The 13,073-nt window shown below is 45.0% G+C and overlaps 7 non-coding genes across 7 annotated transcripts; all 7 read left to right on the top strand.

The window, feature by feature from the left end:
- Window positions 1–6,427: 6,427 nt before the first annotated feature.
- Window positions 6,428–6,499, top strand: trnaa-ugc. Its single transcript has one exon. It is a non-coding gene; the product is annotated as a tRNA-Ala (tRNA).
- Window positions 6,500–6,889: 390 nt separating this feature from the next.
- Window positions 6,890–6,971, top strand: trnas-aga. The gene has a single exon. It is a non-coding gene; the product is annotated as a tRNA-Ser (tRNA).
- A 202-nt stretch (window positions 6,972–7,173) lies between these two features.
- On the top strand, window positions 7,174–7,245 carry trnag-ucc. The gene has a single exon. It is a non-coding gene; the product is annotated as a tRNA-Gly (tRNA).
- Window positions 7,246–7,513: 268 nt separating this feature from the next.
- On the top strand, window positions 7,514–7,595 carry trnas-aga. The gene has a single exon. It is a non-coding gene; the product is annotated as a tRNA-Ser (tRNA).
- Window positions 7,596–8,777: 1,182 nt separating this feature from the next.
- trnag-ucc lies at window positions 8,778–8,849 on the top strand. The gene has a single exon. It is a non-coding gene; the product is annotated as a tRNA-Gly (tRNA).
- A 592-nt stretch (window positions 8,850–9,441) lies between these two features.
- On the top strand, window positions 9,442–9,523 carry trnas-aga. The gene has a single exon. It is a non-coding gene; the product is annotated as a tRNA-Ser (tRNA).
- Window positions 9,524–10,399: 876 nt separating this feature from the next.
- On the top strand, window positions 10,400–10,471 carry trnag-ucc. The gene has a single exon. It is a non-coding gene; the product is annotated as a tRNA-Gly (tRNA).
- Window positions 10,472–13,073: the final 2,602 nt, after the last annotated feature.

Below are 13,073 nucleotides of genomic sequence, written 5' to 3'. Positions count from 1 at the left end.
CAGGAATTCCTCCTCGCGCAGGGTATGTTTCCAACAGTTTTGTTCATTTCTCAGGGAAAAACTCAAGGATCCTGGTGAAAACAAATAAGGCCTATTCAGTTGGCTGGTATTTATGAGTGAGTACAATTGAATGCAGATCCAAATAAATACGCCGATCTAGCAGACTGAAATGTGTTTTATTGGAGACTGGATTAGCTTTGAATTAATTAAAGGGGACTCTTGGGCCCTGGTGGAGCTATGGCACATTCAAGATAATTTTCATGACGGACAAAGAAACGCCGCAATGACATTTTTGCTTGAAAAATTACCGAAACAACTATCTGATTAACAACATGCAGAGCAACGTGAAGTTAACTTTTTGAATTACTCGCTCAAGTCCAGCTTTAAGGTGAAAGGGATTTTAGTCTCCGTCAAACTTCCAGCATAATTTCCTGGACTAATTTGTAGCTGTCTGGTAAATATCGGGCACTTTTTTGAAGGATTCCTTTGGAATATTTTGGCCGCAGCCAGATTGCACAGTGGACGATTAATGCTTATATATGGATTGCCACTTAACTGTGACACGCACTAATGCATGGCGCGGAGAAAATGTATAAATCTGACGAAATCACTGGCGCCCTTCATTTTTCAGTCTAATGGCGGTAGCATTAACAGCTGCTAGTTGCTGTCTTATAGTCATTTATTACCACCCATGTTATCCTGGTCTGCCATTTTACTACCATAGCACTATAAATCAGTGGGGCAAGAAGGGGGCCAGCACCCCCCCCATTCACGCCTGCTTCAGGAGAGAAATATGGAGCGGCGTGATGTCTCACGCACCACGAGCCGAGGTGGAGATCATGTCTGAAACGCACCATTTAAAAGTCAGTCATAACTTCTCTCTTTTGCCTTCAGGTCAAATACTGTACTTTGCATTACAGCATTGGCCGTGCTGAATAACTCCACTGTTACCGTGCTTACATAATTTCTGTGCGACTGCATGATCTGTCATGCCGAATAGACTCACTTGGCTGTTGATAGCTTTAATGTCTCGGTTTGATTTCTCGACTGTAGGCGATGGTCGACAACTACCATAAACTACGAATGCCTTCTTGTGGCTTTTTCCACGAGGCAGCAAAGCCTGGAAAACACTGGGTATATATATATATATATATATATATATATATATATATATATATATATATATATATATATATTCAATGTGGTATGATGTTTAGACCACAGCATCACAAGCCGGCGTATCCCCGCTCGGCCTGTGTTGCTCCTGTGTGGCATGACGGCACACTGCATTTAATTTACTAGCGGCTCGACTAAATGTACCACTGCAGGCGCTCCATAATTCATGAGCGAAAGAGAAAAGTGGAGAGAAAAAACATGATGAATCTACGGTTGCTACCCCCCCCCCACAACCCCCCACAACCCCTATTCACTTTCAATTGAATGTTAATGGGCGAGAGACAAAAGACGAAAAGAGATGGAGGCAGAGATAGAGAGAGAGATCTGAGGTTAAAATAACAAGTTGAAATGTGTGGAAGTGTTTGCGTGTGTTTGCAGGGGAGGCTGCAGGATCTTAAAGTTGAATTCCAATGAGACGGAAAGAGAGAGAGAGACAGAGAGAGAGAGAGAGAGAGAAAAAAAAACCTTCTCAGACTTTGCATTAATCATCGCCAATTCCGTTCCTGACCATTTTCTTATCTCCATAATTAAGTAATTAACAGTTCTTGGTGCCAGTTAGCCCGCCACTCGGACAGGGCACGGAGGGAAAATAATAACACTAAATCACTCAACCGTTGGAGGATTTTTGGGAAACTGCCGCGTGGTAATCAAAGATTAAAGGTAACGAGGGAAGAAATAGATATCCCCGGCTTGGCGAGGCGGCCGGGAGCAAACATTCTCACACTCCCTCACACGCACACACACACACACACGCACGCATGTATACGCAGGCACTAACTAATCTGAGAGATGAAAAATGACCACGGGCACTTTCACACACTTAACATGCCGGCACACGCGCTCATGCACGAATTCACCTCGCAGATGCGTCGACTTGACCTGTAAATCAGCGCCTGACAGGAAGGAATTTATCACTGATCTCTGCACTTTCCCCCGCTTTCACGTGGGAATGCACACAAACGGCATTGTGCAAACGGTGATGCATAGCAGGGATTTTACATCATGATCATGTCAGAGAGAGTTTAGTGTTGAGGAGATATACATACATAAATATATATATATGTATATATATTTACATATAAACATATGCTACACACACTGTAAATCATGTGTATTTGTTTTGACCGGCGTACTTGGAGGAGTGATCTGGTTAAAAGCTCACCATGAAGACGACGTTTTAATTTTTCTGTGTTTTTCTGCTGCCACTGTGTGACTGCTTGGGGTTTGCTGATGGTAGTGAATTACTGTTTCCAGCTGATGATGTCAGTCCTGGTAACTGGAGCATGGGTGTGCAGTAAAAAACGCTACTGAAAGTTCCGATTGCCACACAGGCCGTTAACCAGCTGGGGGCCCAGATTTTTAAGCTGTTGCTTTGCCTCATAACTGATTCCAGGACCTGATATATTTGTTGGTATGTGTGGTGGAATTTGAAACTCAGAGTATCTGACAAAGTGCTGCCCCCCCCCACCCCCCACTGTCATGAGTCCTGTCAGTCTGGTGATTTAACGTTGCCACAGTTTCGAGAGGGTCAGCTCACAACAGCAGGAAACCCGTTTTGAGTAATGTGGGACAAACACAACAATTTTGTACAAATCAGTGGTACGTCCAAATGGAAGCTAGTGGTAGTAAAAAGAAAAAAAAAAACTCGACACAAAGAGTCCTGATCAATATCGAACATTGTAGAGGAAAAGATGTCTTGCGTGATAATGGTTAATCACCAGCTCAACGCAGAATTGGTGAAAAAGGATCAAATGTCTGTAATCAATGCGTTTGGTACAGAGACTGTACTAGAGTCAATGTAGAAGACCTTAATACATAAAGAAGTACGTATGGTAGTGAAGCAAGAGACTGAACTGTCCCATGTGTTTCACATATGATACTGATTCATTTAAAAGATGAATTCCAGTTGAGAAAGTTATAGTCGTAAATATAAGACTGTCAAAGTACATTAGAGGGGACTACACACCCAGAGAACACGTAAGGGACGCTGTATGTTAGTTAGTAACTTTCCTCTCACATAACTGCCAACATGGACTTGTGATTTTCCTAATTCTTTTACGGTGCCAAGGTGACAACCACGCTGATGTTGGTGACATCCAGTATACTGAGTGAGCCAATGTTGTGCACTGAGCAGTTTTATTTTAGGACCAAACTGCGACTTTCTTCCTCATATTGTAATTCATGGCACAATTCAAATGGGATCAAAATTAAGTTTTCACGCCCCTATTTATTAAGTTCTTGACATTTTTTTTTTCTCTGGAATGACAAATGTGACACACTGGAAGGGGGTGGGACTTCACCTCTCTATAGGTTTCTGAAGAGCCATTGTGAAGGTCAGTGTGCTGGTGTTAGCTGTCACCATACTGGCAGAACTCTCAGATACTCCAAAACTGGGCAAAGAGTGTGGAGTGTGGGGGGCGATGAGGCCTGGTGGAATTAGCTGAGTTAACACCTAGCAGGCAGCTAGCAGTTAGTTGTTGTGTGTTAGCTAAGTTATTTTGCACTTCTACGTTGGCTTCATTTTTCAGCCCTGGAGGTCTCTGCTTGGTCTGCTGCGACATAGACTTTTAAGTGTCAGTCGACCATTGTCAAAAATGTCAAAAAATAAAAAATAAAAAATAAAAAATCTTATCATCCTTTTAAAGATGTGCACAACAGCTGCAGGATCATTCTAGCTTGTATTTCCTAACACAAAGAGTGATGAGAGTTGAATTTTCACTTTGACTTTAAAACCTTGGTATTTGCTTTTGTCATGATGATCTGCAGCATCACCTCTGTATTTACGCTCATATTTACGAGTTATTTCCTTTAATACAGCCCGCGTGTCTTATAGTCTTTGTATCCGAGTCACATTAAAGATCCGACCTTCACTTACCCGGCTTCCATAAACAGCGCCTTTCTCGGAAAAAAAAAAAAAAAAGTAAACAACGAATGGGTGCCACCATTCCATGTTAGGCTCTGTGCACCTGATGCAAACTCAGTTTATCGCAATTTATTGGACGCGATCTTACACACACCTATAAAATTTAACAGGCCCACTGTTAAACCAGGGTTCCCGACATTTATAAGGTTGGTGGGAGAGGCGTCGCGTCGCATCGCCTCGCTCGGAGAGGCTGGAGCACAAAGGACAGCTGTTGAAAGGGACGCTGATGTATCGCTCGTCCTTCGGCGTCCTCGGACTTCAATGAATACATCTCTTCTTTTGATCCGCTAAAGTTGTTTATAATGATTCTCTATTAGTGGCACAGTCATTACCCTTTTCCCGTGGGAGTAGCTCGCCCCCACCTTTTAACACACACATACAAGACCATTCATTCCCGTCCGCGGCAGAACGTCCGGCAGATTAAAAAAGAAAGTGGACATATCGCAAAGCGGCCATACATCAACCCGTCTTTGCTTGCTGGTTGCTCTTCCTCTGAGGTGCCATTGTTACAGCTGGGAGTGCCGGTGGTGGTGGTTGTGTGTTGGTTTGTGCTGTTTTTTGTTACTGTCATGCAACCTCGTCCACACTTTTTTTTTTTTTTTATAAGACAGAGGTAGGGAGGTCTTTCATTGTGTCCCCTTTGTGAGATAGTTAATCCCGGCGCTGTAATGGGCCCGTTCAACTCAACAATGTGGCCGGGCATGTCCCTTTGATTCGGAGGCCTTGTTCCAATCTGGCTCCAATCAGCGCGTCGAGTTTTCCGGGGCCACTGCTGATTTTCTCGCCTCAGATGAGTGATCGCCGGGAGACAGCCGGACATGCGCTGCCAAGCCTGGATCACATGTGTTGAAAAATCACACAATCTCACGCTGAAATGACCAACTGTGTGTGTATTTGTGTGTGTGTATGTGTTTGTGCGTGTGCGTGTGCGTGTGTTCTGGCAAGGCGCTGGTAAACCAAAATGTACTGGCTGGCCTCCAGTTTGAAAGTTCTTTAATCCTCCATCTGCAGGAGAGCGCGCAGGTTTGCACGGCTCACCTCAGCATGGATGCCTTTTTTCTTTTTCTTTCCACGCGTACACATTCGACGCTGTGATATTATGCTGTTTGCGTTTGATGTGGCCAACTAAAGAATCCCTCTCATAGCCTGGTATAAAACAGCCACAGCGGGGGGAAAAGAACAACCTGCTGCTTCGATTGAAGTGCACTCGTCAATGGCGACCCCGCAGGATCAAAACAACCACGTCGCCAACCCCTGTGGCTCGCACACCTTTGTCGTTTTCTTTAGAAGACACATTGTTAGACATTCAAAGGGGACACGGGAGAGGTTATTACTTTGTCAGAGAATATTTCCAACTGACAAAAGATGAAAAATCCTCTTCCTCTCTCGGCAGCAGCGGGTGAAAGTGAGAGGAAGAGAGGGTAACCTTGGTGGCTGGCGACGCGCTGACCCGGGTCACTTTGTCTGATGTATGATGCAGCATCACGGAACACACAGCACATTTATTAGGCTGCGTAATGATAAAAAGATAGTGGGGGAAATGGATGATGGTTGAATTGGAGCCCACACATGGAGACGAGGCCCCTGCCCGCGAGTCTCCTGGCGGTAATATCATAAAGCGGAGCGTCTCCTCAGGAATACAAATGCCGCCTTTAAGTTGGAAACGTGTGGCCTGAGATGTGCCACCATATCGGGGGTGGGATGGGGTGGGGTGGGGTGGGGGGGTTTGGTCTTTAGCCGATTAATCCTTGTCATCATCTTGGCATTGTGGAGAAGCAATTTAGATGGTAAATACAGTTTGCAATCCATACATCATCTGGTTGGTGTCACGGCGTGCCGAAGTTTGGCTGCCCATTTAGGGGGCTATGCAAGATTTATGCTAAATAAATGGTCTCATGTGTCATTGAGATCTGCTATTTCTCACCAGAGCACCAGCGAGAAGGTGTTTCATCACTTGTAGTGAAAGTTTCACTTGTGGGATGAAGATGCCTGAGTGGATGGAGGAAAGTGTTACAGTCTGAAGCACAGCTCGCCAGAGAACACTGAAAAAAACGGCAGACACTTATGCAAATAGAGAGATGCGCTTACAAGCATTTAGTTATATTAGAATTTTATAATAACCGTCATTAATAAATAACACATTCATAGCTGATTAAACTTAATTACTTAATAGTTACTTCACTGTTACTATGTGTTGTGAATGAGACTCTGACCTACCAAACATCCTGGAAAGTCGAAAAGTAGGTGCAAGTACAGCAAACAGAATATATAATGCTACTGCATGTATATGGAGCTGATGTGTTATGACTGTTGCTATTTAAGTGCATGGGGGATGTAGCTCAGTGGTAGAGCGCATGCTTTGCATGTATGAGGCCCCGGGTTCAATCCCCGGCATCTCCATGTGGTTTTGTCATTGTCGAGTTCAAAGTACACTCAGCTCACGATGTCAGCTTAGCAGGGCATCCAGATAATACATGAACAGAAAAACAGTCAAAGACAGAAGAGGTGGAGAGAAATGTGCTTAAGAATCATGTATTGGTAAAGAAAAAGTGGAGCTGACAGTGTTTAACTTATTTTCTCCTTCACTTTATATGACTTGCATGCTATAGTTCAACCACAACTTAACAGCTGTGGGGTAAAATCTGACCACAATTAAAAATGATGACAGTGTGCATTTACACTGGATAAATGGACTGAATTCCATCCAGAAGAAGTCCTCCTCATTTCTACAGCAATGTCAGCATTGTTTACATAGTGTGTTTTTTTGTGCGTATTTAAAAGCTGACATGGGTTGTCGTGGCCGAGTGGTTAAGGCGATGGACTAGAAATCCATTGGGGTCTCCCCGCGCAGGTTCGAATCCTGCCGACAACGTGAGTTTTAGTGCGATTCTGCCAATGCCCATGACCGACATGTTACTGAAAGATTTGGAAAAGAGCCTACCTACTGTCCATCCTACCAAAGTTCTCATGTAAAGTCTGTGAATGTTGAGGGTTGTTAAAGATCTTGTAATGTTCTTCTTTCTCACACTGGTAGAAAGTGCTGAGTCGACAGCCTAAAGGAGCAGCTTCACATGGCGATGGTGGTATAGTGGTGAGCATAGCTGCCTTCCAAGCAGTTGACCCGGGTTCGATTCCCGGCCATCGCAGACCTTCCTTTTAGTCTATTGTGCAATCAACAATTGCTGTGTCATACAGTGCAAGGTTGCTCGTTGCTGATTGGACGGCCACTGTCGAGTCATAAGTCGCAAACTTTTCTCGACGCTCAAGTATCATTCTGAGCTAATGGGATTTATCGGAGAAACGCACTGTCCTTCTGTATGTGTAGAATGTTTCACAGTGATGTCAGCATTGTTTACATAATGGGTTTCCTTGTAATTAAGCATTCAAAACGTGTAGGACTGTATAGCCAAACAGGTTGTCGTGGCCGAGTGGTTAAGGCGATGGACTAGAAATCCATTGGGGTCTCCCCGCGCAGGTTCGAATCCTGCCGACAACGTGAGTTTTAGTGTGATTCTGCCAATTCCCATGTTACTGAAAGATCTGGAAAAGTACCTACCTAACATCCATTAAAACAGGTTAAACCGTTCTCACACGTTGTATGAGACGCACGTAGCAACCGTGGCTGCTACGTTGTGTTATCTAGAGATTTGCTGTCTTGCCGATTTCTACAGCGACACAGATTCTGTTTTCGGCAAAAAGCTACCTGAAAACCACCTGTCATATGGATATCACGCCAGCATTTTACTACAGTTTTAATTGTTGTATGTGTAGAATGTTTCAAAGAGATGTCAACATTGTTTACATAGACTGTGCTGAAGATCTGTTTATGAATGTGTAGAATGATTCCTCTATTACAGATGCAGTCTATGGCTCCTCACCAGTCAGAAGACTGCGGCCATGGTGCTGCAAATCTACATGTTCAAGTCAGTACTTGAATACAGTGGATCTGTAACCTGGACTACATAAAGTCACTGATCTTACTGCAGCCTAGTCTGTATGGTTTATCCTTCTTCCTCTCACACTTCCTCTTCTCCTGCCTTAAGGCAGGGACACACGGCCCAACCGTTGGACGTCTGAAGCGTTTGGAGATACTTGGACAAACATGTTTGGTGTATTCAGCTGCGTTGGAAGCTTTCGGTGCCGCTCGGATGTTGTCTGCTCCAATTCAACATGCGAAGTCTGAGGAGGTTGGCTGTCGGCCGTCTGAGCCATTGGATACTCTGATTGGCGGTATGCAAGCGAATCAGCGTAGTGTGTGGGAGGGGCATGATACTTTGAGTGTGTGCATTGTTTTTCTACGCACTCCGTTCCATCATTTCTTGTTTTCATGTTTTGGAGTACTGGCACGAGACTAGCTGTTATTATGTCCGATAAGGACAAATTAATCTGTGTTCATTTGGTAATGCCTCGTCCACCGTCTTTAACACTAGAGCCACCCGCTTATTGCATCTTGAGCAAGCACAGAACGTACACGCTACTGTGGAGCTGGCAGCACGTCGAAGCGGTGTGTTTCAATGCAACTCTTCTGCCGAACGGGTCAGACAAGAGGCAACAGAGCGGTCGGAGAGTGGTCGGATAAGGCAGTTGGACGTCTGGGTGGTGTGTGGGGGCCTTTAGTCAAATTCTAAGGCTGGTAGAAAGGGCTTGAGTCGACAGCCTAAATCACAGCCGCGACATGGCGATGGTGGTATAGTGGTGAGCATAGCTGCCTTCCAAGCAGTTGACCCGGGTTCGATTCCCGGCCATCGCAAAGGGTGCTTCTTTAGGCTCAGCTTGTTAATGTTAACAAGAGGCCGCAGCCTCATTAACCAAGGGATGTGCTAGTTATGCTAGTGCTAATAGGCTGGACACACTGGATGCCCGCGTAGGTCTTTTTCCTTTATCCCCTTTGAATGAGCGAGAAAGCACGAGGGGGAAGGAGAGAGAGGGAGGGAGGGAGGAAAGGAGAGATAAGTGCGAAGGTTTAACCACATTAGCCAAGGGATGTGCTAATGCTAGTGCTAACAGGCTGGACACACTGTATGCCAGCATACGTCATTTTCCTTTATGCGCGAGAAAGCACGAGGGGGAAAGAGAGGGAGTTAAGGAAGGAGAGAAAAATGAAAGAGATAAACTGCCCCTCACCTGTGTGTGTGTGACATATTCTATACATACACACACTCATACTGTAGTAAAACTCTGGTATGATGTGTGCATAATGTGTTTTCTTGTAATTAATGGTATTATAACACTAAGCGTTAAAAACAGCAGTTTTCACCTTACTACCAAGAGCCTTGTCTTCCACATAGACAACAATGATGATGTGCAACCATTCTGTACTGCATGTTGGCAGCGCTACCTAGGTTGTCGTGGCCGAGTGGTTAAGGCGATGGACTAGAAATCCATTGGGGTCTCCCCGCGCAGGTTCGAATCCTGCGGACAACGAGAGTTTTGGTGGGATTCTACCAATGACCACCATGCTACTGAGGGTTATGTGGCCTCATCACAATATCCAGACATAAGTATTTGTGGGTGATGTCCCGCCCAGTCTGTGATTGCTGAAGGCCCTCTAAACTGCTCTGAATCCATTTAAACAGGTTAAACTGTTCTCACAGCGTGCATGAGAAGCACCGGTGGCTTCTACGTTGTGTTATCTAGAGATTTGCTATCTCGCCTGTTCCTACAGTGACACAGGTGCAGTTTTCGTCAAAAAACGACCTGTAGACGGTCATATGGACATCAGGCCAGCATTTTACTACAGTTTTAATCTCTGTATGTGGACTTACACTGGACAGGTTGAGATTTAGTATTGTGTAGAATGTTTCACAGAGACATCAACATTGTTTACATAATGTGTTTCCTCACAGATGGACTAGAAATCCATTGGGGTCTCCCCGCGCAGGTTCGAATCCTGCCGACAACGTGAGTTTTAGTGTGATTCTACCAATGACCATCCTGTGCATGTGGCCACATCACAATATACAGATTGTGGTATTTACAGGTGTTCTTGCTGTTAGTCTGTGATTGCTGCAGACCATCTGAATATGCCCTCCATACTGCACTGACATTAGACTGCAGCTATGGTGCTGCACATCTGAATGTTCGAGTCAGTACTTGAATACAGTAGATCTGTAACATGGACCACATAGAATTATGAACCATCATCTGTATAGCCCTAAAGTCAGTCATCCTATTGCAGCCGAGTCTGTATGGTTTATCCTCCTTTCTCTCACATTTCCTCTCCTCCTGTCTTAGTCACATTCTAATTCTAAGTCTGGTGGAAAGTGCTGACTCTGCAGCCTAAATTGCTACCTTCATGTAGCGATGGTGGTATAGTGGTGAGCATAGCTGCCTTCCAAGCAGTTGACCCGGGTTCGATTCCCGGCCATCGCAGAGGGCATTGCTTTTTTTTGACACACATGCATCTGTCTTGTTGGAAACACTTTTAGTAGACAAACTGCTGTTGACAACTATGTTTTGAGGCTTTTTACCTCCACTAACCAACATAGATATCACTGTGGATCACTTGGTACACTGATGGAACACTAACAAAGGACAGCTGAAGATGCTAACGTTTGTAATTTCAGAGAGAAAAACCCAGTTTGGCATATATAGAAGGTAAAGTTCCTATAATTACTTAAATGGTGTATAAATATTTTCTGGGTTTGTATAGAGCAGCTTGTTCCAGGAAGCTACTAATCAACTGCTTACGAATCAATTACCTGAACTAATTCAGCAGTCTCAGAGCTTCGTCTCTATTCCTGATGAAAAGAAGTGGATGTCACGTCACCTGATAGTGAACATGATCATTCAGCTCATGAGTAAGAGAACCCATTGCACATGTGCAAATCTATAAGCTCGCTGCCCTTGGGGCAGTGGCACAGATGGCATCTGCCTCAGATTTCAGATAGGTAGCTTGTTGGATCAAGAAACGATTCAAGATACGTCTATCGTGTCATTTCAACATTTCTTTTTGGATTTGGCGAGGCACTGCCAGAAGCTGCTCTGTTTGTCTAACTAAATCTCAACCTGTCCAGTGTGAGTCCATCGCGCCTTTCAACATATCTTATGTCATAACCACCTTACCAGAGTGTTGGACGGGTAGGGCTTTTCTCCGAGCGGCTGCTCCCTGTCTGGCTTCCCTCACGTCTGTCTTCTAATGAGGAAATATGTTTGGAGTCCGCCCAAAAAGATTTATGCTGGTACACCGCAGACCTATAGAACGAGATTATCCGTCCAGGCGCTGCTGAAAACTGTGGGAAACAGAAGCTTCCGTGGAAGTTATTGAGCGGTCCCAACACTCCCCTGACTGTAATGTCTGAGATCTACTGCCTTTAATATGTCTGTTTGAAACCATAAAGTCTGCCTCTTTACAAGTCCCAAGAAAACTCCGGCATGCCAGCTACACTCCACTGGCCCGGTGACAGAAGTGGCTTGATACAGAGCGCATGTTTCATATTCAGTAGTCAATGGGGTGAGTAGTGAATTATGCTACAGTCTGGCAGCAAAGCATACAGATTGTCCCCTCTGTGTGCATAACAAATGCAAAACAATTTTACATATGGTATTCATGACATCTGGAGCTAATGGAAAAAAATATAAAACATAGCCTCACGCTGAGTGATGGAATTTTAAATTGTATTCTACACATGAATGGCTCCCAGGGTGGCTGTCAGACCGCAGACGCTCCTTTATGGTAAACAGACAGTGTGGAGGATTTCTTTTTTTTTCTGTTTTTTTTTCTTTTTTCTGCAGCAAAGCGATCAGAGAAATAAAAATACAGGATGTAGAAATCAAGCGCTCTTTGTGTTGCGTTCTTTCCTCCTTCCTCCACCCGTGTCTACCCGAACAGACACCCAGGGAGGGTGATGTCATCCCTCAGACGCTGCAAGCATTGACCTGTGCGCAGACTGGAGGGAGCGCAGCCTCGGATAATTGACAGTGGGGCGGCTTTGAAATGCTGATTAAGCGCAACCTGCCCCATAGCCCCCCCAGACTGTTGGCTCTGCATGCGGAGGAGGAGGCTTTTGACACGGGGAGGAATCCTTCAAGGGAGCTCTCGGTGATGCGGTTACAGTATCATCGCACATCAGAATTCAAGGCCACTTCTCCAGAGATGCTCATGTATAAAAAAAAAAAAAAAAAGAAAAAAAGAAAGAAAAAAGGGGGGGACGGTTGTGAACAGCATTCATTAGGGCGTCGGCGCTCCATTAAAACCTCCTCTCTGGTTAATATTTTCCTGGGTAGCCGCATGCGAACTCTGTCACATCGCCTCAGCTTCTTCTCCGCCGCTGCACGGGCGCTATCTGCGCCCCGTTCACGCCGTGTTACACCGAGATAGCGACTCCGCGGCGAGATTGGGATCGCGTTCGGAATTAAAATTTAACGGCTCATTAATTTTTAAATCACCCCTCGCACGCCGCGTTATGTTAACACGGTTTGTCTCATTTACAAATTTAGCAAATTTTTCTAAATACGCCGCTCCCAGTCGTTACACACGGACATCAATTTCGGGAATGCTCCTAGGAATGTGGTAATGATCTAATTAAGTGGCAGTAACAGTGATATATTTAATGGCTGAACGGGAGAGCGCGGGGGCAGAAATTGAACTTCGGGGGTCTTTAGATTCCGCCATTGTCTCCTCTTGCCAATAATCGCGACAAGGTCAATGATGCGGGGGTCATTTGTCTCCCGCCACCTGATGAGAAATATTGACCAAGGAGCTGCGGAGAACCAGGAGAGTGTCAGGGCGCAACTTTTTCACTTTGACGTATAAGTGAGGCAGTACAGTGAGTGTGGATTAAAAGACTTGATGCGGAGGAGAGAGCTATCACTCAGGATGAAGGATTGAGAGCAGCCCGGGGTGGGGGGGTTATGGCGGGGGCATTTGCACTCAGCCTTTTTTCTTTTTTTTTTTTTTTTCCGGGTATATGGTCAATAGCAACAGACTGGAAACCCATAGGTCGAGTTCTGGCGGACAAAAGCCATGGCTTAC

The sequence above is a fragment of the Acanthopagrus latus genome, chromosome 19 (assembly GCF_904848185.1).
Source record: "Acanthopagrus latus isolate v.2019 chromosome 19, fAcaLat1.1, whole genome shotgun sequence".
Lineage (NCBI taxonomy): Eukaryota > Metazoa > Chordata > Actinopteri > Spariformes > Sparidae > Acanthopagrus > Acanthopagrus latus.
The sequence above is the reverse complement of the archived record's forward strand: the minus strand, read 5'-3'. Positions and strand labels throughout refer to the sequence as shown.